This window comes from Neoarius graeffei, chromosome 22 (genome assembly GCF_027579695.1).
Source record: "Neoarius graeffei isolate fNeoGra1 chromosome 22, fNeoGra1.pri, whole genome shotgun sequence".
In the NCBI taxonomy this organism is placed as follows: Eukaryota; Metazoa; Chordata; class Actinopteri; order Siluriformes; family Ariidae; genus Neoarius; species Neoarius graeffei.
The window spans coordinates 39830084-39852038 of NC_083590.1; the positions used below are offsets into that span (position 1 = coordinate 39830084).

General features: G+C 43.0%; 1 protein-coding gene across 1 annotated transcript in view; it reads left to right on the forward strand.

The window, feature by feature from the left end:
* The first annotated feature begins 282 nt into the window (after positions 1-282).
* The window catches only part of phactr4a (phosphatase and actin regulator 4a), a 211364-nt gene continuing 189691 nt past the window's right edge, over positions 283-21955 (forward strand). The window contains exons 1-2 of the mRNA XM_060904802.1: positions 283-356; positions 448-530. The gene's annotated coding sequence lies outside the window, so the exon portion shown is untranslated. The remainder of the gene's footprint in view (positions 357-447; positions 531-21955) is intronic.

Genomic DNA, 21955 nt, shown 5'->3' on the forward strand with positions numbered 1-21955 from the left:
ATGTCTTTGGACTGTGGGGGAAACCGGAGCACCCGGAGGAAACCCACGCGGACACGGGGAGAACATGCAAACTCCACACAGAAAGGCCCTCGCTGGCCACGGGGCTCGAACCCGGACCTTCTTGCTGTGAGGTGACAGCGCTAACCACTACACCACCGTGCCACCCGGCAGTAAACTTGATTCTGATTATTGAGTTGGTAAATATGTTTTGTGATTTGTCCTTCCGGGCCACTGTACTTATCCACTCTGTACATTTCCGTCCAACATCCTCCAGGTGATCTTCAGCACAACAAAGGAGGAGTTTACAATAATTTGGCAACCTTTGTCGCACTGACTGTAAGAAGCAAGCAGTGGAGGTACAGTACAGTCTGCTGGGGGATTATTATTCTACTCAATAAACATGATTCATGTCTGGAGTTTGTGGATCTTTAAACGTTTCTTTCACAGGTTTGCTGACTCATCACCAGCTACCCAAACTAAAGCTGTTCAATTTATGGAAGACTCGCCTCCCAAACACTTTCTCTGAGCAGGTAGGACACTCAGAAGTTTCATTTCCTTGCAGGGGAGACATTATTGACATTTCATCTTAAAAAAATTAAATAAAATAAACACGTTATGTGGTTAATATCATGCAGTGAAATACCCAGGTTATAAATCTAACCCGGAGACTTGAGTGCAACCTGTTGCTTGCTCATCCAGTCCAAGGTTATTTGCTAAGCTAACTGGCTAACAGGCACGTCTGAACTGCAAACTTATCCAAGAACAAAGTTATCTATATCTCAATAAAGTTCGTCTTAGATATTGTTGTATAACAAGAAGAGAAAGTTATAGTGATTTATACAGTAAATAACGGTAGTAGTTTTGCTTGGATAGCACAGGTAAGTTAGCATGTTAGCTCGCCAGCTTGTTTAGACTGCATGTCCGGTATCTTTTCCGCTTATAAACTTGATAATAAATTTGCTTTTATTCGGTGTGCCAGCTGATTTTACTACGAATTCAGACAAGTTAATAGTTCTGCCTGAAACTCGTCTAACTTTATACACCTGCCATACTCAGCCTTCCCAACTCTTTTCAGGGGAAAGTGTTCTAGCTAACGCAAGCTGGAGTCGCTGGCTGACGTCACGGGCTCGTGTGCATCCTAGCTGACGTCACGGGCTCGTGTGCATCCTAGCTGACGTCACAGCAGTATGGAAGCAATTTTGTGCTTCATACAATACTTTTGAAATATCAAACGAAAACGACAAATCAAAATACAAAAAAAGAACAAAAGTCAATTTTTTTTAGACTGGCAAACAAATTATTCGTGTAATCGTGCAAAATATCAGAAACCTTTTATTTTTGTTCCGCGTCTTTCTCGGTTTTGTTTGACGTAACTTATTTTGGTTGCGATTCCAGCTTTCTCGTTTGCGTTCCCGGACTTTTTGCTTGCAGTTTTGGCACAAACTTCCCGTGTGGGTGGGCTGTCCAGGAATGCATTCCCATTGGGTAACCTGTGTTTGACTGACAGCTACGCTCAGCCATTCCCTACTTGGATTCTGGTGGACTGTTTGACGAGTGACCGATCCATTGATGGTAAACAAGGCTCGAGTGGACTTCAGTGGCGACTATGATATTGAATTAAGTGTAAATTCAGTATCATAGTCGCCACTGAAGTCCACTCGATCCTTGTTTACCATCAATGGATCGGTCACTCGTCAAACAGTCCGCCAGAATCCGAGTAGGGAATGGCTGAGGGTAGCTGTCAGTCAAACACAAGTTAGCCAATGGGAAGCATTCCTGGACAGCCCACCCACACGTCAAGTTTGTGCCAAAACTGCAAGCAAAAAGTCAGGGAGCGCAAACGAGAAAGCTGGAATCGCAACCAAAATAAATTACGTCAAACAAAACAGAGAAAGACGCGGAACAAAAATAAAAGGTTTCTGATATTTTGCACGATTACACGAATAATTTGTTTGCCAGTCTAAAAAAATTGACTTTTTGTTCTTTTTTTTGTATTTTGATTTGTCGTTTTCGTTTGATATTTCAAAAGTATTGTATGAACATTTTGGCACAAAATTGCTTCCATACAGCAGAGGCTCCAACTTGGGAAATTGCAAAGAGGGAGATTCTCCCTCACTTCACGGGCGCAGATAGAGGGGGGGACGGGGGGGATTCGTCCCACCCAGATTTAAATTCACCTCGTTCGGTCCCCCCCACTTATAGGGAGGAAAAAACGTCTATGCTGTCTTTCTTTGCATAAGGCAAACCTCACGAAAAAATCAAAAGACTAATTACCATTCGGTTTATTGAGGTGCACAGCAGTGTATACATAGTTGCAACAACTCGCATAAAACAAAACAAAGACTGATATTCGGTTGGTTGAGCTGCGCAGACTGCACAGGTTGCGAGCTCGAGCTTGGTTGCTATGGTTACCCACAACAAGTTTGACAGGCATATCGGGGACAGCTCCTAGTTCAGGACCCCAACACGGCATGATGAAGGGTGCCAAACCAAAAAGGCAGAAAACGATTGCATCGTTTTTTCAAAAAACAACGACTGTAAGTAAACTGTGCCTTACTTTATCATATCACCTTGCAATTTTTTGATAGTCTGTTCAAAGTAATGTCGTAGTGAAAGTAAAATCGTACGGAGTAGAGATGCCTTTCTGGTAGCCTCCTTCTTTCAGTGGTAGCCTGTAGATACAGTGCTCAGAAGGCAGTTTTAATGTTTAATCTGGCGTTCCCTGTCATAATTTCAGTGAGCATATTGTTTCATAAGGAAACTTTGTGAAGAGTTGTTGACTGACTGCCGCTCACGCAACACACAGGCATAATTAGAAAGTCAACACATGTTGACAACACATGTTGGGGGTGGGGTTGGGGTTGGTTTGCTGGCAGCTTTGTCCCCCCCAATTCAAAAAACGTATCTGTGCCCCGGCCTCACTTACCCCTTTTCCACCAAATCAGTTCCAGGGCTGGTTCGGGGCCAGTGCTGGTGCTGGTTCACAACTCATTCAACTTGCGAGCCAGCTGAGAACCAGTTTGCTTTTCCATAGCTCGCGGTGCTAAGGGAAGCCACGTCATTACATCGCTGTATGCGTCAGTTACGTTGCTACGTTTGCATAAACCTTGGCGCGAATATTGAAGCAAAAGCAACACAGAAGAAGCAGCAGCAACAACAATAATAATAATAATGGATGTCTTCGCGTTTGTACAGCTGCTGCTTCCTGTTGCTTAAAAATGGCGACCTTTCGCAGTCTTATTATTGTTGTTGTTGGTCTTAATAACTCTGCCCCCCCCGCTGATGTAAACGGTTCTTTCCTCTGGCCCAGCAGAGAGTTGGTGCTACCCTGGAACCGGTTTTTCTGGCCCCAGAGCCAGTTCTTTGTCAGTGGAAACAGAAAACCCGGTTCCAAACTAAGCACTGTCCCCGAACCAGCCCTGGAACTGATTTGGTGGAAAAGGGGTATTAGTGAATCGCTGCAGAATCAACGGGAAATTCGGATTCCTTCAGTGTTTGTTCCCAGACTCTTCTCGACTCTGTTCAAATGTAAATCAAGTTTTGTGCTGAAGTAAAAGCTCAAGGGAGTCCTAATACCTCTTTAGAATAATTCCCTGCAAAAGTATCCTTAAGGAAACTCCAACTAAAGAGGCTTATTTGAGCTTGATGGTGCACGGGGAACCCAAAATCAGGTCTCTCTTAGGCTGTGTTCACACTTATACCGGTACGAAAGTGGTATAACTGTATCGATACAAAGTATACCAGTACAGTTTAGTGCATCTGTCCACACTAGCGAGAAATGTTTGCGGTTTTCTTTCACGGAAGTTGAAATGCGCGTGCGCGAAATGTTTCCGTGGTTACCGAGTAACTTCCTTCCGAGAATATGGCGGATGAAACAACGTGTGTGTGCTTTTTGTTGTCAATGTACAGTCTGTATTTCTGGTGGCATTTATTCAGTCGAATCGTATAAAACGCGCGAGGCAGTTCTCCCCCTCCCCACTTTCTCCCTCTTTCCTTCTCTTCCCCTCCCTTTCTCTCCCTTTTCCCCTCTTCCTCTGGAACTGCTTTGGTGGAAAAGGGGCATCTGCAAGTAGCTCGGAGGGAGACAAGTTTGAGCGCCGTAGGCGCGAAGGCGGGTTTTATTACCTCCGCCAAGTAGGTTATGTTTTCAGTAGCGCTGATTTTTGTTTGTTGGTTGGTTTGTCTGTGAGCAACATTACGGAAAAAGTAATGAATGGATTGCTCTGAAATTTTTTCCAGAGGTGTGACTGGGCACAATTAACAATCCATTAAATTTTGGCGGTGATCCGGATCACCTTCTGGATCCCGTTTTTTTTTTTTTTTTAAAGGATTCTTGGCGGAGGTCTGCACTCTCCGAGTGCTTTTCTAGATCTCCCGCTTTAGGGAATGTTTAGAAAATCCTCCCGACCTCCTGCTGACAACATAAAAATCTCCTGCCCGCCCTTACTACACACATCTCATCTCATTATCTGTAGCTGCTTTATCCTGTTCTACAGGGTCATCACAGGGCTGACACATAGACACAGACAACCATTCACACTCACATTCACACCTACGGTCAATTTAGAGTCACCAGTTAACCTAACCTGCATGTCTTTGGACTGTGGGGGAAACCGGAGCACCCGGAGGAAACTCACGCGGACACGGGGAGAACATGCAAACTCCGCACAGAAAGGCCCTCGCCGGCCACGGGGCTCAAACCCGGACCTTCTTGCTGTGAGGCGACAGTGCTAACCACTACACTACCGTGCCGCCCCTATATATATATATATATATATATATATATATATATATATATATATATATAGTTGCCCCCTAAAAATGAAAAGTTCCTCCGATCATGATGCATTTTTGTTTTTATGTTCCTTTTGGTAAGAAAACACACTGGGTGAAATATTTTGACAAAATTCAAAAGTTTAATGGTGGCACCAGGAGCTCAGAGTTATGGAAAAAGCTGCTATTTTATGACTTTTATGACAAAATTTTGATCACTTTTCATGAAACATTATGGCACCTTATAGAGTATACCAAATATCTTAGATCCACATTTTTAGTCCATATTCTAAATATATTATCAAGCACAGTTTGAGTTTTAGCTGTTCATTGAATCATTGTTCAACTACTTTTAAACAATACAAATGTATTATGAATCACATTAATGCTTCTCAATCCCTTGCAAAGGTTCTTAACATGATCTCTGGCTCACAAGAAATCAATAAATGGAGTCCAACATTGTGATTCAAACCTTACACGGAAACATAAAATAAGCGTTTTTTGGCAAAAAATGAACCTCATGGTGCCGCCATTAGACTTTTGAATATGGTCAAAAAATTTTACAGGATGTCTTTATTGGTGAAAAGGAACACCCGAACAAAAATGCATCAGATTTTATGAAAGTGAGGGCAACTGATGCACATATTGTGTGTGTGTGTGTGTGTAGGGAGGGAAAGTGAAACACAGCGATCCTAGTGGTAGCGTTCCTAAGCCAAGAGCCATACTACTGAAAATCCCATAGACCCGATTTTTAAAAAAATCCCACGAAGTTATGACGTGGAACCTGTACACCCCCCAAAAATATGTTGTATATATTGGGATTATCTACTAACTGTGAAAGTATCAGGTGAAATTTTGCTGTCTTTTAAAAGATCGAAATTGCGCCTAACCTGTCAGAAACGGACTACAACCAAACTGTCTCGTCAGAGTCGCTCATGTTACGTCAGCAGTAGGCTTGGCCCTTCCGAGTGCTGACGGCTCTCCCTGTGAATAGCGGCAGTTGACTACATGCCCTGATCTGTAATGGTTATCCCCACGAAGGATCCATTTCTTATTGGTACAGAAATACTCCGCCAACCACACTATACAAATCGGCATGCTGATGTAGGCTACTCGCCGGCCGCTACCTGCTACAGATTTGGGAAGGCGCTAGACTTGCGGTGACGTCACATACGCGACGTCGGGTCCGTGTAGTCTTTGATCAGCTTATTAAAAACCATTCAAAACAATTCAAATCGGTGGAAAAAAATCAAGTATGATCACCAGGATCGATAGAGCTGCCCGACATGCACAACATACAGTATGGAAGCCATTGTCTTAACTTTGAAGTGTAACCCGAAATGTAATTTTTTGAAAAGATATTCCCATTCATTTTGCCATAGAGGTTGGAACACATCCAGTAGGGGGCGATGAGATTACTTTCCCTCCCTATATATAATGGCGCTCTTTTCCAAAACGCAATAAACGCCAAATTAAAAAAAAAAAAGAGTTCGTCGTGCTATTCTGCTGTGTACTGAGCCTATTCACTGCTCCATTCATGTTTCATGCCAAATCGCTATATTTCCTTGTTTATATGCGCTGCAAATTGTAGTTTCTCTCCAAAACGCGATAGGCGCTACACCTGTTTTTTGGCCGAGTGCGACATTTCCTCTCGACCAATCAGAGTTCGGTCAGCGTTCTACACTATCCCGCATGGCGGCGCCCTGAAGCGAGGAGTTCTGTTTGCTTGTGTCGCTTCTTGAGCACAAATAACTTTTTTCGCAAATGGTGGTCGTGAATACTTTTGATGGTTCTGAAGAACCTGTGAGACCTACACCAGGTGGTAGAAGACGTCGTTTAAATAAAGATAACCATGAACAAGAGCAAACTAAGAAAATTCGCTATTCCGGTGGCGGGCTGATGACTGTTATTTAATTAGTGGTTTTGTCATGCTGTTTAAGGCAGCACTTTGAATGGATTGCATTTAAAAATTGAACTAACTGGCCGTTTGTTATTTAGTTAGTTGTTTTCTGCGGTGGACGATCTTAAAATGTAAGATTAGCCATAAATGAATGAATGTTGTGTTTATATAACTTATTTGATTTTATTATACATTGTATGATAAGTTCCTGATATACAGCATGTTCTCTTGTTTTAAAGACAGAAAAAAATGAATGGATTTATAGCATTTTGAAAAAATATATCATAAACTTTGGCTTTATAATCAATAATGTTGTTAGATTTGTCAGTTATTGTTGAAAATGTTCAGACTGAAGCAACTATCTATTATAACAGGATAAATTAAATATTTGCAAAATGTATGGGTCTGGGTAAATAAATGTCATTTTTCTGAAAACAATCAAAATGGATTTATAGCATTTTGGAAAAGATCTCTCTCTCTCTCTCTCTCTCTCTCTCTCTCTCATATTCACCACATTTCGTGTCAATTAAATCTTATTAATAGTAACAGATCTAGATAAATCCAGTGACTACAGACCAAACTCTAAGGGTGTATTCAGACCAGGATAGTTCGATAGTTCACTTGCTTTGGTCCGAACCAAATGTTTTTTTAATTTTTTTTCATTTTGGTGTGGTTCGCTTTCACACTGTGCATTTTAGTAAGCGGACCAAAATCTGTCAACAAAGCCACGCCTCAATTATATTTTGACCCCAGAATAGTATCCAGGTCATCGTAATAGATGAATTTCTTTTTTGCGACGCTAGTACCGCCACTTTTTGAAAGAATGTCCCTGATTTTAATGTAGGTCTGGCGGAGTTTCTTCACTTTTAGCCGACATTGTTCTGGGGAGCGCGTGAACCCCTTCTCCTTCATTTTCTCACTGAATACAGCAAACACGTCAGCATTTTTGTGTGTTCTCTCCAAAAGCTCAGATATGTGGACATCTGCCCATATATCCACAAGGGTGTGTGTTTCTTCCTCGGCCCACGTTTGCCCCCTACTCATTTTTTGTACTCTGTAGTCTAGCCTACCACTGGTCTGAATGACTGAACGACTGTTGTAAGGTTCCCTTGACAACCGAAACAGTGTTTGCACTTTGCGGTGGAGTGTCAAGACTCTGTTTCCCATAATGCTCGACAAACGACGGAAGCTCCCGAGGTACAAAAAAGCAAAACTGTCGGATTAGGTCCGGTCTGCTTTCACACCTCCAAAAGATCCGCACCAGGGTTCCTTTGGTCCGGACCGAGTCCGACCTTGCAGCTCGGTCTCGGTCCGCTTGTTTGGTCCGGACCAGAGTTCGGTGGTTTGTATTCAGACCAACCCAAAAGGTCCGGACCAAGGGAAATTTGGTTCGTTTGGTCGTTTGGTCCGGACCAAACAACGTAGGTGTGAATACGCCATAAAAATACATCAAAACATGGCTCTGGATTCCATTTCATAAGTCATACACAAGTGTAAAAATTCATAAACGAGTCCTTTTTCATTTCTCATGTGACTTCCAAAATAGAATAATGAATGAACGAAAAAGTACACGGACCCCAGAGTCCACATCACGGAGTTTATTTAGCTGATTTTATTGCACAGTTTGAGGCTGGAAGTTAAGGACAGAACTCGAGGAAAACGCAATATTGTTTTGTTCACGCTGAATTGTTCTAAAGCCTCCGAATTATAAAGTTAACGCTGCTTTATTGTTGTAAATGCGGTGGGGGAATAAAATACCCACAAAAATAATTTTTGCTGTGTTCAGCCTTATCCTTCCTGACCTGGCCACATAGATTTGCATCAAGCGGAAATATTTGTCCACTCCCACGCCATAAAACCTTGAAGAGATTAAACATGTGCAATGAATTTGCACTGAATCACAAGTTAACTACGGATGATAACGCGATTAATCACAATTAAATATTTAAATCGATTGACAGCCCTACAGATTGTTTATTCAGGGTTCCCGCTGGCGCTCATCACTGACGAATATAATCCGTCAGTGACAAAGAGAAAATTACTCGCAGTCATCACACTGATTAATGTATTTATCATCATCATCATCATCATCATCATCTTTTCTAGAAATCCCTCCACAAACCCCAGTGAAGAGATGGCGGGAAGCCAGAGTGTAAACAATGAGCATGTGTTGTTATTGTGGGGGGGAGAGCAGTGCAAAAATCACTCCTAAAGATCTCATAACCTTTGAATACTATTACCTTGTAAAGTTAGATTTCACTTCCCCAATCTATCGATGCCAATCTCCGTAAAAAAAAAAATACAAGCCCCAGGAAAACTGGACTTACCTTTTCAACTTGTCTCTTCAACAGCTCGAAATGGCTCTAATCGAACTCACGGTATGATGTCAACCGCGGTGTCATTCGGCGTTCAGTTCTAGAGCTGCAACGATTCACCACAGTGCACCGAAAATTGAGTTCATACCCGCCGTACTGATTATCAATCCATGTACACGACCGTTCAAAAGTTTGGGGTCACCCAGACAGTTTTGTGTTTGCCATTAAAAGTCACACTTTTATTTCCCACCATAAGTTGTAAAATGAATAGAAAATATAGTCAAGACCAGGGGCGATTCTAGCATCTGATCTTTGGGAGTGCTTAGCCCCCAGAGCTGACAGAGGCACCTGGCTTGAACAACAGTGACTACGTTTACATGCACATCCAAATCGAGCTGCTGTCGGTAATCGAGCTGAAGGTCCCAGCAGGGGTGCCAGAGAAATCCAATCCTACATGCACACAACTGAAATCGGGCTATTGTGTGAGGTGCATTGTGCACCCGAGCCACAGGTGGCGCTACACGCCCCATCGTGTTGGTACACTTCCGGTTGTCGTCATGAAGAGCTATTCAAGAGTGTAAACAAAGTTATCAGTTCCGTGTTCTCCATTGCGCGTTTTTCTCCCGTCCATGAATTTTAATATATTCAACTCCTTAAGCTGAATGAGCATGAACTCTGTCTCCTCATTGCTCCAGAAGTGCACGTTTCTGCTTGCCTGTGGCAGTGGGGGCGTGGTCAAGCGCCGGTCTGTGACAGGAGGGCGGAGCCAGGGAAGGTGAGTGGCAGAATCACTTCACCTGACGGTAATTAACCTGTGTTTGTGTGTCTTCCCAGTAACCGCGCCCTATTATAGGAGGCAGAGGGAGAGCAGAGGGGACAGCTCATCCCGGGACTAGAACACAGCGCGCGCGCGTGTGCGCTTCTCTCAAGAATAAAAGTAGGCTGTTAAACTGAAAAGTCTGACAATAAAAAGCCTATTAGTACCAGAAGCTTTGTCCTGCCGTCCTCTGTGCTCCACCCACACTTCAGAGAGCTCTACATCGCCATTTTCTCTTCTTCGTTTGTTCCTCCTGACCTCTTCTGCTGCTTGCTACTACTGTTGTCATGCCGACCGAGGCTGTTGTGTTTCCCGCTCGTGGTCTCGTCACTCGTCACTTCCGGAAGTAGCTCGACAACTAGCTCGATAGGGTATACATGCACAAAGTAGCTCGGCAGAAATCGCATAAACTAGGTCGTGTAGCTCGATTCCGAGAAATCAAGTTCGGTTCAATTTCAGCCGAATTAAGGTGTATACATGGCATTTTGAACTTCGATTTCAGTCGAGCACCGGCAGAAATTCGATTCTCTCTATGTGCTTGTAAACGTAGTGAGTGTTTCCACGTTTATTCCGCATTTAGACTAGACTTAACTAGACAAGAAGACTAGACTAGACAAGACTAGACTTGTGCAATGTTTTAACAGAAGCTGACCCAATAAACTATGATATCTACACATTTACAACCACAAAGTATCTCGATATGGATGATAAATGTCATTTTTATCATTCTGTTCATAGACCAGGGAACATCAATATTGCATTATGCACATTGTTGTGTTGTGTTTAACAATTGTAACTCCAGTCCGTACCTTCACATCTCGCTATGCCAATAATACTCAGGTGCTACTTCGAGTTCCTCATCGGTGTGGACTCCAGTTAAAAAAAACCACCATGTCGTAGCAAGCACTTGCGCGGACAGGCAACCCAATCAGAGGGGACGCAAGGAGGAGAGGTATTTTACTGCTCATAGAACGATCACGTAACAGGTGAATTCAAGAACACACACACGCCCGCGCACACATTCATTGCGCAGTGCGCAAGGGCACTTATTTCTGAAAATTACGTCCAAAAGCAGTGTTTTTGAGGGTGCTGAGCTAGGGGGTGCGGAGCTCGTTTTTGGGGGTGCTTGAGCACCCCCAAAAATAGGCTAAACACGCCCCTGGTCAAGACATTTTTCTGGCCATTTTGAGCATTTAATCGACCCCACAAATGTGATGCTCCAGAAACTCAATCTGCTCAAAAGAAGGTCAGTTTTATAGCTTCTCTAAAGAGCTCAACTGTTTTCAGCTGTGCTAACATGATTGTACAAGGGTTTTCTAATCATCCATTAGCCTTCTGAGGCAATGAGCAAACACATTGTACCATTAGAACACTGGAGTGAGAGTTGCTGGAAATGGGCCTCTATACACCTATGGAGATATTGCACCAAAAACCAGACATTTGCAGCTAGAATAGTCATTTACCACATTAGCAATGTATAGAGTGGATTTCTGATTAGTTTAAAGTGATCTTCATTGAAAAGAACAGTGCTTTTCTTTCAAAAATAAGGACATTTCAAAGTGACCCCAAACTTTTGAACGGTAGTGTAGCTGTATTTTCGGTTCGATTCGGCAACATTTTTTATTTCAATGTTTCCTGATTTATAAACGCGCTTTTACCGCGTAACCATGACACTTACATTGTTAAATCGATGCGAGAAAGCGATCGACCAGAATAGAGCACAGCTTTGCTTCTAAATAAAACGTGCAATTTGATTGGTTTGGGTCCTTGCTCTTGTCCAATCAGAGTAACTGACATTTTGTCGGTAATCGAGCAAAGGGTCCCAGCAGGGGTGCCAGAGAAATCCAATCCTACATGCACACAAGGAAATCGAGCTATTGTGTGAGGTACATTGTGCACCCGAGCCACAGGTGGCGCTACACGCCCCATCGTGTTGGTACACTTCCGGTTGTCGTCATGAAGAAGAGCTATTCAAGAGTGTAAACAAAGTTACCAGTTCCGTGTTCTCCATTGCGCGTTTTTCTCCCGTCCATGAAATTTTAATATATTCAACTCCTTAAGCTGAATGAGCATGAACTCTGTCTCCTCATTGCTCCAGAAGTACACGTTTCTGCTCGCCATTTTCTCTTCTTCGTTTGTTCCTCCTGACCTCTTCTGCTGCTCGCTACTACTGTTGTCATGCCGACCGAGGCTGTTGTGTTTCCCGCTTGTGGTCTCATCACTCGTCACTTCCGGAAGGGGCAGTGCTGTGAAGTAAGTAGCTCGACTCCGTAGCTCGATAGGGTTTACATGCACTAAGTAGCTCGGCAAAAATCGCATAATCTAGGTCGTGTAGCTCGATTATGAGAAATCCAGTTCGGTTCAATTTCAGCCGAGCTAAGGTGTTTCCATGCCATTTAGAACTTCGATTTCAGTCGAGCAACGGCAGAAATTCGATTTTCTCTATGTGCATGTAAACGCACTGACTGGCCCCGAACCAGCTCTGGAACTGCTTTGGTGGAAAAGGGGTATTAGTGAATCGCTGCAGAATCGACGGGAAATTCGGATTCCTTCAGTGTTTGTTCCCAGACTCTTCTCGACTCTGTTCAAATGTAAATCAAGTTTTGTGCTGAAGTAAAAGCTCAAGGGAGTCCTAATACCTCTTTAGAATAATTCCCTGCTAAAGTATCCTTAAGGAAACTCCAACTAAAGAGGTTTATTTGAGCTTGATGGTGCACGGGGAGCCCAAAATCAGGTCTCTCTTAGGCTACATCCACACGACAACGGCAACGAGATTTTTTTTTTAGCAGGTAAAAAAAATATCGCGTCCACATGGGCAACGGATCAGTAAAATATCAGGTCCATATGGCAACGCAACGCTTGCTGAAAACGATGCAATACACATGCCACACCACTACGTGCGCTGTAAAGGCCAATTTATGCTGACAACGCAGTCCTCGCAGATGGCGTCGCAGACAGCGTCTGCGTAGCCCCCCCCCACCTTCGCAGACGCTCTGCGCGCACCTCCCAAAAATTGTGACCACTGCAGAAGCCTCGCAGACAAGAGGGCTCTGATTGGTCCACTCTACATCCGCTGTACACGCACTTCCGCTTCCCTACTTTCCCGGTTTGTTTTGTTTTCACGACCGCCATTTTTAAAAATACGAGTGAAGATGGAGCAGCACGAAGAGCGGTTGATTGAGGAAGTGAGGAAGTACGTACATCTATACGACTCCAGTTCTAGTCATTATAAGTAACCGGAGGATAAACACTCCACTAACCACACCCACCAACTACTCCTAGCGATTTCGCGACTTCGCACCCCCTTGCGTTGTGGCGGTGAATAACATCGCGCACGCCTATTACTCCCCGCTCGACGATAAATTACAACTGTCTGCGAAAAGCTATCTGCGAAAGCCTTGTCGCAAGAGCATGCAGAGGCCCTAAGACGGTCCCATCGGAGACACCGAACAATAGAAGAAGTAGGACGCATGCGCATAAACCCCTTCTTCTACCCGGCGTGAATGAGTGAGTGCTGCTTGTTCTAGTCATGTGGTTGTGACGTCATCGTAAACAAATCTGTTCTACTCATCCAGACGACTTCGCAACGGCGCCGTTGCCAGATTTTTCCACTCTGGAACCCGTTCTCAAAAAATATCGTTTTGGGGCACCCAAAACGCCGGTGCCGTGTGGACGCCAGGCCGAAACGACAAAAAATGTTATCGGATTCACCTGAATCCGTTGCCGTGTGGACAGAGCCTCAGTAGAGCCCAAACGTTACCTGTAACGGAGAGGCTGAGCTGTATCTGTACAAATATTTGAATTGTGCCAGTTGGGTTGGTATAAACCTCTATTAAGTCCCCGTTGATAAGTCGGTAACGAAGAAAAAATACAGACTAAGAAAAAGTGAAGAATACTTCTTGAACTTTATTTTTCAAGGGAAAAAAAGCGGAGAATATTTTTCAGAACCCCGGGGGAACCCTGTTTATTTCTCGAATAACGAACTAAGTCACGGCACTACGAATAAAACTTTCGTGCAGTTACGGCATACGAAACTTTCTATCAAGATCAAACGAAGCAGTGACCGTGAGTCGCTGCGAAGGAAAACGTTTCCTCGCTTTGAGAACTGATAAACTGTACTATCTCCGAGAAGAGAGTTTAAAACTGAAGAACAAAGAGGCAAGAGGGCGGGAGAAATATTCGCGATCAGTGATTGGCTGCTGTGGAACAGTGGTTGCCAGTGATTGGCCGCAGGTGTAGCACAGTCATGCTAGCTATATTTAATTGGGTAGGAAAATATTCACCATGTAAATGCTTGATCAGATTGCGTTCTGGTTGCACCTGAGTGCCTTCGTGCAGTAACGACGTCATGACTTTTTTTTTCTCTCTAAATTTGCCTTTCGTCATACTAATCATGGCAGTGGGTGGTCAGTTTAAACCAGGCTTGTAGTACTCGAGTCTGACTCGTGCCCTAATTTTAAGTACTCGTGACTTGAGTTGGACTTGAACACTGGGGACTCGGACTCGAGGTTTAGTGACTCGACTACAACACTGGTTTAAACTTTTCCAGTAGGTGTGTTGGCATTCTTTCAACCCTCCCCAGTTTATCCGGGCTTGGGACCAGCACTAAGCTAGTTACGCTGGCTTGTACAAAAGGGTGTTTTACCGTATCTAATCTACTTGTCGTTGAACTATGGGGGAAACTGGAGCACCCGGAGGAAACCCACGCAGAAAGGCCCCCATCGGCGGTGAGGTTCGAACCCGGAACCTTCTTGCTGTGAGGTGACAGTGCAGCAAGAAAGTGCACGATCTATTGCACCAGTTGTACGCTTGGGACACAAACAGGCACACGTCTATCCGATCGCTTTCATGTAAACGGTACGTTCGGAATTGCCGATCAGAATGAAATTCATCCCGACCGTAAAACACATGTGCACGTAAACATAGCTGCTAGTGGTGCATCAGGTGACCCTGCTTTCTTTCGAAGCTTGTAGAACAGCGGCTGTGACGTGAGCCGTATCAAGTTCAGGACCATCACTAACGTGCTGAAAAAGTCACTAGATTTGTCCTGCGGCTCAGTTTTGAATTAAAATCACAAAAGCGGTGTTTGACTATACAGATACAGTGCCTTGAAAAAGTATTCATACCCCTTGAACTTTTTCACATTTTTCCACCTTACAACCACAAACTTAAAAGTTTTTTATTGAGATTTTATGTGATAGACCAACACAGAGTAGCACATAATTGTGAAGTGAAACGAAAACGATAAATGTGTCAGATAACGGAATCCAGGGACACATGTCCGCCCAGGGGCATTTTGAGTTATTGACAGATTCAGAAAGTACAGTTTCTAAGCTTTCCAATGATGCCTTCCATGTGGAGATCTGACAATATTTGAAGAATGTGTGGCCTTTTGAAAGTGTATACTTCTTAAAACAGAAAAGGGAGAAAATCGCCCTCAAAGTTTTCCATCTCAGCTACTCTGGGTGTAGGGCGGGCACATAATGGTGCTCATTTGCATGATATTAAGGAAAGCCCTACCCCCTACTAGCTAGCACAATGCTACTTTCATGTAAACAAAGATCACCACGTCAATTTTCCTTCCATGCAAAGTATGCCCAACACAATTATGAAGTACAAAAATAAGTCCTAAAGTATACTTTAACGTTTTGTGGTTGAAAAATTACTCACACCGTAAGAAAGAAAGATAGCACGATGATGACACAACTAACACAACGCTAGTTTCATGTAAAGCCTCGGTCACAACCGGCCGTACCGTGCTCCTACGGCCGGTCTACACGCAAAAAACGCAAGAAACGCATGAGAGCGCGCGTGTGAAACGCACGAGAGCGTGCGTGTGACGTGCTGATTTTCGAGCCGCAGACCGGCTGCAGAGGTTCTTTGTCATGTCAAACAAACTCTACGGGCGCTTACGTTTTTTTCAGGTTGCAAGACAAACTTACGGCCAACGCGCGTCTTTCTCCATGAACAACAACAACAAAAAAAAACGCAGCGATTTGGGAAATGCCAAAAATCACACGGCCAAAAAATCGTACGTCCGGTTGTGACCTAGGCTTAACCAAACCACAACGCTCTCCGTTACATGCAAAAATAACCACACAGCCTTAGATTAATAAACTTACCCCATCAGAAAGAGAAACGGCGCCTTGCACACACCAATGCCTCCGATGGAATGTAATCCTAGAACGGTCCGTGTATCATCCAATCATTCAAGTATTCCATTCAATCTGGAAAACGAGGTTGCGTTTTTTTTTGCTAGAAATGGTTATCTCCGATGTAAATACCGAGTGTCTGTTTGCTTCGCGGTGTTTCAGCTCCTCTGCGCTCTGTTTAGCTTGCTCATTCCATAGTGAAATCACACGCCTGTATGCAGCTTAAGTAGCCACGAGCTCAGCTCGTATCATACAGCTGATTCGCGAAAAAAAAAAAAAAGACTTAAATCGTCATGTGAATGGCCCATATGGTAATTTACCCACACCCCCCAGCAGGCTACAGTCCTGACAAAAACGAGACAATTTGCAACAAAAAATGTATGCTTTTCCAACAAAACAATCTATTATCTGAAATACTGATTGCATTCTTCAAGATCTCAACTTGCACATGATGGAAAAAAACAAAAATCACAAATTTCGAAAAAAATGCTTCTTTTGCGATTATCTCGGATTCGTTTCGGCCGACATGCGTCCCTGGATTCGGTGAGGGGTCACAAATGGTCTTCAAAATTTTAAACAAATAAAAATCTGAAAAATGTGGTGTGCATTAGTATTCAGCCCCCTGTACTCTGATACCTCTCAATACAATCCAGTGCAATCAATTGCCTTCAGAAGTCATCTGATTAGTTAATAGAGTCCTACTGTGTGTAATTTACTCTCGGCATAAATACACTTGTTCTGTGAAGGCCTCAGTGGTTTGTTAGAGAACACTGAAGAACAAACAGCATCATGAAGACCAAAGAACTCACCAGACAGGTTAGGGATAAAGTTCTGGAGAAGTTTAAAGCAGGGTTAGGTTATAAAAAAATATCCCAAGCTCTGAACATCTCAAGAAGCACTGTTCAATCCATCATTCAAAAATGGAAAAAGTATGGCACAACCGCAAAACTACCAAGACATGACCGTCCACCTAAACTGACAGAGCGAGCAAGGAGAGCACTGGTCAGAGAAGCAGCCAAGAGGCCCATGATCACTCTGGAGGAGCTGCAGAAATCCACAGCTCAGGTGGGATAATCTGTGCACAGGACAGCTATAAGTCGTACACTCCACAAATCTGGCCTTTTTGGAAGAGTGGCAAGAAGAAAGCCATTGTTGAAAGACAGGCATAAGAAGCCATGTAGGGGACACAGCAAACATGTGGAAGAAGGTGCTTTGGTTAGATGAGACCAAAGTTGAACTTTTTGGTCTAAATGCAAAGCGCTATGTGTGGCGGAAAACTAACACTGCTCATCACCCTGCACACACCATCCCCACTGTGAAACATGGTGGTGGCAGCATCATGCTATGGGGATGCTTTTCTTCAGCAGGGACAGGGAAGCTGGTCAGAGTTGATGGGAAGATGGATGGAGCTAAATACAGGGCAATCTTGGAAGAAAACCTGTTGGAGGCTGCAAAAGACTTGAGACTGGGAAGGAGATTCACCTTCCAGCAAGACAATGACCCTAAACATACAGCCAGAGCTACAATAGAATGGTTTAGATCAAAGAATATTCATGTGTTAGAATGGTCCAGTCAAAGTCCAGACCTAAATCCCATTGAGCATCTGTGGCAAGACTTGAAAATTGCTGTTCACAGACGCTCTCCATCCAATCTGGCTGAGCTTGATTTTGCAAAGAAGAATGGTCCAAAATTTCAGTGTCTAGATGTGCAAAGCTGGTAGAGACATACCACAAAAGACTTGCAGCTGTAATTGCAGCAAAAGGTGGCTCTGCAAAGTATTGACGCAGGGGGGCTGAATACTAATGCACATCACATTTTTCAGATTTTTATTTGTTTAAAATTTTGAAGAACATTTATCATTTTCATTTCACTTCACAATTATGTGCTACTCTGTGTTGGTCTATCACATAAAATCTCAATAAAAAACTTTTAAGTTCGTGGTTGTAAGGTGGAAAAATGTGAAAAAGTTCAAGGGGTATGAATACTTTTGCAAGGCACTGTAAATGTTATTTACAATCATCCAACACCACTCTCCCATTTTAGATTTTTTTTTTTGGTGTGGAATTAGAGCTGTGTTACTTCCACCTACAGTAAAGTCACGCATATTTCTGCTACTGTCCATTATTCTGCCCTCTGCTGCCTGAACAACATAATTACAGCTAAGAAAGTTTCAGCCTGATTTGTGATTTTATTTTTACTCAGTCGATTCAAATTGGTGTAAATTTGTATTGTGATTTTATCATTGCATGATATACGATCATGTGAAAAAGAAAGTACACCCTCTTCCAGTTACACGGTTTTACCAGTCAAGACATAAAAAAAAAAAAAAATCGTCTGATCCTTAGCGGGTCCTAAAATTATGCAAATCTAACCTCAGGTGTAAAGCAACACACAACAGATTTCACCGGGTCATTATTTATCTAACACCAATTAAGTGAAAATGCAGAATCTGTGTGTGGAAAAAGTAAGTGCACCCCATGATTCAATAACTTGTAGAACCACCTTTTGCAGCAGTAACTTGAAGCAATCGTTTTCTGTATGATTTTATCAGTCTCTCGCATCATTGTGGAGGAATTCTGGCCCATTCTTCTTTACAACATTGCTTCAGTTCATTCATGTTTGAGGGCATTTGTTTATGCACAGCTCTCTTAAGGTCCCACCACAGTCGGGTTGAGGTCTGGACTTTGACTTGGCCATTCCAACACCTTGATTCTTTTCTTTTTCAGCCACTCTGCTGTAGATTTGCTGGTGTGCTTGGGATGGTTGTCCTGTCGCATGACCCAATTGCAGCCAAGCTTTAGCTGTTGGACAGATGGCCTTATAGTCTAGTCGTGATCCCCATAGGCCCAATAGTAAACCCAGAAATGTTGAGTACCCTAAAGTTTTATTGCATAAATGTCATCTATAGGCCTATTGGATGGAATTTAGCTTGGTTGCCCAAAGTTGCACTTTGAGCAATTTGCATAATTAGCATAAATAGGTGATTAATGTGAGATTATTACAGGCAGGGCTTTGAACCGGTTCAAGGAACGAAAACGAAAACCGGGAACTTTTTCTATTTCACATGGAACAGAAACGAAACCAGAAACTTTATTATTTTTTATGTTCCGGAACAGAAACGCTTATTAAAAATAATGGTAACCGGTTAATACCGGTTTTTATTTCGTTCCTCAAAGTTTCCGTAGCCTACAAATAAAAAAGTCATTCTTCTCCTGCGTAAGTTTCTATGACCTGCTGGGGTTCACTTCCTGTGTGACGTTCGCTGACTGAATGGAGAGAGCGGGAGGGTGGACTACTATCACGTCTCCACATCTTAAATAAGAGGTAAATATTGCAGTCTATCGTTATTCAAAAACGTCGATATCAATATATTTGTCCACGTTAATGAGAGGCTCGCGAACATTAAATGACGTTAACCTCTGTTAGCCTATCAATGTATAGGGCCTGACTAGCCTTTGGTAACACACTAAACGAATTATCTTTCATTTTTGGCACTTTTTCTGTTTGTGTAGATGGGAAGACATACTGAGAATCCAAATCGCCAACATTTGAAATAATTGTTTTGAATTATTTCTTGTCTTATTTAATGAAGGTTGTAATAGAATTTGGCTTAAGCTGGATGAGACAGAGACATAATTTTATAGCCATTTGTTAAACAGCTGACAGGGAACGTAATTAACCGTTCCGGGAACGAAATTTTTTTGTTCTAACCGGTTCGGGAACATCTATTTAATGGTGGAACCCAAAACCGGAAACGTTAAAATTCCGTTTCTGTTCGGAACGAACCAATAGGAAAAAAATTATGGTTCAAAGCCCTGATTACAGGTGAATAGGCAAAAAAATTTAAATAATAGATATCACCATGAAACACTCTCAGTTGATTACTCATATTAAGATGAGAAAAAAAATGTATTGCATGTTTTTGTAATTTGATGTTTAAATATGCAAATGAGGCCATAAATCAACAAAAATATGCTAATTAGCATACAAACAAAACTAAATTCGTTTGATAAAGCCAGGGTCAAAAAAGGTTTCTAAGGGTAAATATGTGTACTTGGGGGGGTCTGAGTTGGTGAAAACCTTTTGAGGAATCTAGTAGACAGTAGTAGTAGTAGTAGTAGACAGCCATAAAGGCTAAGTCAGACCAAGAGAACTGCCGAAAGTCGCCAGAAAAAGGATTCTGACAATTCAGCTCCACTTTCCCAGACATCTGTGAAGAACACAGTTCACCAACTACACTTTTTACCACAGCCTACATTCTGTGCTTGTGTCAGTCATCATAAGCATCCATACACATGCATCCACCTAGATCTTGCTAGTGGAAAATTAAAGCTCTGACTTGTCAAATTCAGGACATTAATTAAAGGTCCCATGGCATGAAATTTTCACTTTCTGAGGTTTTTTAACGTTAAAATGAGTTCCTCTGACCTTCTTAAGTCACCCCAGTGGCTAGAAATTTCATAATGTGTAAACCAAACTATGCCCAACATTTGAGAATGGCGCGTCAAAACGGCGCGTTGATAAGCTCTTCCCTTTACTACGTCAGCAAGGGAGATGATCCCCACGCCCCCCTCTGGATTCCCACCCACTGTATGGATTGCCCCGCCCAGTTGTAGTGAGGAGACCATAGAGGACACAACAACATGGCATCACCTAAGCGAGCGAAACATGGAAATTGTGCTGTACATGGATGTGACAACACAGAAAGGAGTCTGTTTTTACTGCCGACGGGAGAGCCCCTGAAGACGCAGTGGCTTAATTGTATTTACTTCAATAATACGCCGTCGAGTCTACCTAAGACGGTGTATGTTTGTCGGAAGCATTTTCCTGAGGAATGTTTCCACAACTTGGGACAGTACAGGGCAGGTTTTGCACATCAACTGTCACTGAAGCCTGGGTCCGTACCAAGCATCCCTGCCGCATCAGCCACAAACACTGAACAAGTAAGTGTAGAACTGGTTGTTTTGCCGTGTTTTAAAATCGGTGCGTTAGCCTTGCAATGGCTACATTAGCTGTGCAGCTAACCGCTTCCTGCAGTTAACCAGGTAATCTGCGCTACAAAACTAAAGAGCATGCAGCATGCTCTGTTAAACTGAGTTTAGTCTGGAAATTGACTGTAACTTATGAGCTTATGTTTGACTATTGCTCCGCAATGCATGTCTTCTGTTGGATAAGCGATATGTTGCTGCAGTTGCTGCTTCTATCCTCTTTGGTTATGGAGTGCGTGTTCAAGCCTAGGGTATTATACGTTCGTAAACTACCACTCCGAACACTCTCACTCTCTGTGTCACGTTGAGTTTACGAAAGGAGTCCGAGGGAGAACGGGGTTTTGTCTTAGCAGCGTGGCTACAGGCGCTGATAGCAGCGAGTATGTGTGCGCGCAGCTTGGTCAAGCCCCTCCCCTCCCCCCATGGCCCGCCCCCACCCTCTACCCTTCCCCGCCTCCTGCTTCTCATTAGCAAAACGACGCACTGGGAAAAGCGCTGAAATGGGGCTTTCTCCCAGGAGGCTATATCTACGTGCCGAGGGTTCATTTCGAGAAAGGCTGCGGATAGAACATCCGGAAACCTCCACGAGCCCGTTTAAAGCATCAACAAACCACCATGCCATGGGACCTTTAAATGTTAAAAACCGAGACTGGGCTGAGTAAGAGAATAAAAGTCTCATTTCACTGACCTCTCCAGACTCTCAATCCTGATTTTCTGCTATGGTATTACACATTTAGCTTTTACTTAGTTATTGTTCTATGGTATTACATAATTAGCTTTTACTTGACAGTAAAATATTTAGTCCAGACACTGACACATTCACTTGCTACTTGACTCTCTACTTGATCACTTTTCTCTCCCATGGTGAATGACTATACCCCTAACATCGACAATTCCATCTGGACTGGATAAAGTAATCTAAGTGTAAAGAATCTACAGTATGTTGGAAAATCTAAATTAATGCCTTACCAGATATGCTGTAGTGGATACTGTAAGTGTTTCATGGAAAT